The following is a 3,420-nucleotide window of genomic DNA, read 5'->3' as shown; positions in this document are numbered from 1 at the left end:
AGACATAGGAGAAAGAGGTGAAGCTGGGAGATAGAGGGTAGGAATAGGGGGAGATGGGAGAGACGTAGGAGAAAGGGGAAGCTGGGAGAGAGAAGAGGAAAAGGGGGAAGCAGGAGAGACATAGGAGAAAGAGGGGAAGCTGGGAGAGAGAGAGAAGGATAGGGGCAGACGGGAGAGACATTGGAGAAAGAGGGGAAGCTGGGAGAGAGAGGAATAGGGGGAAACGGGAGAGAGAGGAGGAATAGGGGGAGATCGGAGAGACATAGGGGAAAGAGGGGAAGCTGGAAGAGAGCAGGAATAGGGGGAAATGCAATACCCATATACAGTGCCCCCAGTAGTGCCACATTAACAGTGCCATCAGTAGTGGTCCACCCTATGCAGTGCCCCCAGTAGTAGTCCCCCCTATGTAGTGCCCCCAGTAGTAGTCCCCCCTATGCAGTGCCCCCAGTAGTAGTCCCCACTATGCATTGCCACTAGTAGCAGCCCTCCCTATACAGTGCCCTAGTAGCGCCCCCCCTATACAGTGTCCCAGTAGCGGTAACCCCCCATACAGTGACCCCAGTAGCAGCCACCCCACCTATGCAGTGCCCCCAGTAGTGGTCCCCATATACAGTGCCCCTTATATAGTGCCCCCAGAAGTGGTTCCCCCATGCATTGCCCATGGTAGTAGTCCACCCAGTAGTAGCCCCCCTTATAAAGTGCCCCCAGTTGTAGTACCCCCTATGCAGTGACCCCAGTAGTAGTCCCCACAGAGTAGCCCACCCACCACACGCAGGGGAATAAAACTTGTGCACACTCACTGTGACTGCATGCACGATTGTCTGGGATCTTGGCTGAAGTCTCAGCTGGTGTCTGTGTCAGGCTGTCAGCAGCAGCTCATGAAGATGGCATTGGTCCAGTCCACTCAGATTCCTGCCCATGCCATGCTTCTAGGCTGGGCCTGCTGCATCATGAGATCACTGCGGCGGTGGCCGCACGTGACACTCCTCTGGAGAATCTCGAGTCCAGTGGATCTCAGCATGGTGTCACAGCGCCTGTCATGTACCAGTCAGCCCCCCTGCAGTCAGCTCACAGGAGCTAATGGCTGGATCCCGCACCCACTGCGCATAGAACCCAGCCGCGTCATGACGTGGCCGCACTTAACATCGGGCAGCGGTGGCCGCGGCACGACATCATTAGGCACTGATGCAACCACTGAGAAAAACTAGCAGGTAAACGCTGGACACTGCATTGCCGGCCGGTTAAGCCTGCGCTCAGCGGCAGCCACGTCAGCCCTTCTGCCCATCGAACCTTCTGGCATTTGCCAGAAGTGTCCGATGGCCAGTCCAGCCCTGGTCTGAACCACATATTGCATATTGCACACACTGGAGTGTGATAATTAATTTCTCTATTTATGGTATATGAACATCTGTGGAAATCAGCAGATGATTATAGATCACTTAATGAAAACACATAGTACTGTTTATCTGCTTTTCTTTACACAGATAATGTGTTCTGGTACAATATACACTAGCATCAAGCACTAGTATGTTTAGTGATATACAAATTATTCACAAATTGACGTATAATTTTTCTAAACCATACTATGGATGCCTTATATAAAATTATTTCCTGTGTACAGTATATAGGAACTCCTTCAGACCCGCTCTCAAGCGGGTCGATGTTTGGCTGTGCGCATGCGCAGCAGCCGCACTGCGTGTGCGCAAGCCCCGGAGCGAGAGAGAAATTATCTCGCTCCGGGGCGCAATACAAAAGGGTTGCCGTTTTGTAGGCGTGGCGGGGGTGGTTTCACAAACGGAGGCGTTCCCAAGCGAACAGTTGCCATTTGTTGGCGGCCCCACTGACATCACTGGTGATCTCTGGGGCTTGCGGCAGACAAGACCCTACCTCAAGGGTCTCGTCGCAAGCCCCGATGGTCGCGATGGTCCCGACCATCGTGACCATCAACCTGATCACTCGCTAAGGCTGTGGGTGGTAACCCACAGCCTAGCAAGCGGCCAGGAGGCCGGATCAATTTTTACATGAGGCCGCCCTCATTCAGAGCGAGCGCTCGTATTTTGCGAGCGGCTCTGAATGAGGTCCATAGACTGTAAAGACTGCTGCTTTAATCATTAAGTATTGAGACTTGAATACTTTATCAATATTTGCTGTATTAGCGCCTATAAAATTTTTTATATCTGTCTATTTTCATGTTGTTTGTCTTAGTATTGACATATTATTTTTAAACATAATTTAATAAAAGTTAGATTTTACATTAACTACTAAGTGTGCCCCCAAAAAAGATGAAAGTTCTTTTCTTCTCTTTTCCCCACTTGTGTCTTTATATTAGGTATACAGGCAGAAACATACACAAATCACACTGATCTGTCTATGTTTCTGCCAAACTCGCAGCTCAGGAGGTGAGTGTTTAAAACTTAAATTTCACAGTGAGTTTGCTACAATCTCACACGAGATTGGAAACTTGATTCTTAGTAAATTTGCGAGTTGCATCTTTTTCATATAAAGTACTTCCTAATTTTGCTGATGGTGAGTTTTTTCGAATTTGCAATCTCACATGAGTTTTAACAGTGAAAAGAGAGAACTCACTTTCAAACTCACTCGAGTTTGTCTTTAGTAAATTTGCGAGATGAAAAACATGCCTAAACTCACGTGAGATTGCAAACTCACTCAAACTCACCCAAACTCGATTCTTAGTAAATTTACCCCCAGGATTGATAGCAAATTGTCTAAGATAACTGCCTACATGTGGGATGTCGGAATGTGTGCCAACACTTGCGTGCATTAAAGTTCCAATAGCACTTTGATAAGGAGCTCCTCTAATTTCCTCTATTTCTGCCACTGTCATTGGACAAATAGTTTGTTATTTTTGTACTTTTTTCAATTGGTGTGCTGACTGGTTTGGAATCCACCATACCAAATTTGATGTGTATTGCCTTAATATAACTTTTTTGATCAATGGTAACAGTCCCAGCATTCAAATGTTGTATGATCCTCAGACCCAGCAGCTGGTGTGCTAGCCCAAAGTCTTTTAGCCTAATCTTGTCACTCAGCAACAATTTTACTTCAGCAATCTAGCTTTCGTGGCCTGCAAGCAATACATCATCTACATAGACCACTATGATTAACAAGTTTTTCTCTTTCCACTTATAGTACAAGCAGTGATCAGTTTAAGAAATTACAAAGTCAATTTCTAGTAATACACTGTGAAGCTTGATGTACCAGCAGGGGTCACTTTCTTTCTAAAAGACCTGAGTAAAGATCAGTACATATTGATGGAGGGGCAGCTTTCTGGTGATACAAATCTGAGTGATGTCCTTTTGCAGTTTATCACCTGGCCTGATCAACTCTGGTGGCTATTTCATATATTGGACGCTTGTTTTCTTCTCACTTCTGGTAGGTACACTGGCTTTTAGGATAGTT

The sequence above is a fragment of the Taudactylus pleione genome, unplaced genomic scaffold (assembly GCF_031769625.1).
Source record: "Taudactylus pleione unplaced genomic scaffold, aTauple2 ptg000021l, whole genome shotgun sequence".
Classification (NCBI taxonomy): domain Eukaryota; kingdom Metazoa; phylum Chordata; class Amphibia; order Anura; family Myobatrachidae; genus Taudactylus; species Taudactylus pleione.
Note: the sequence above shows the minus strand (reverse complement) of the source record.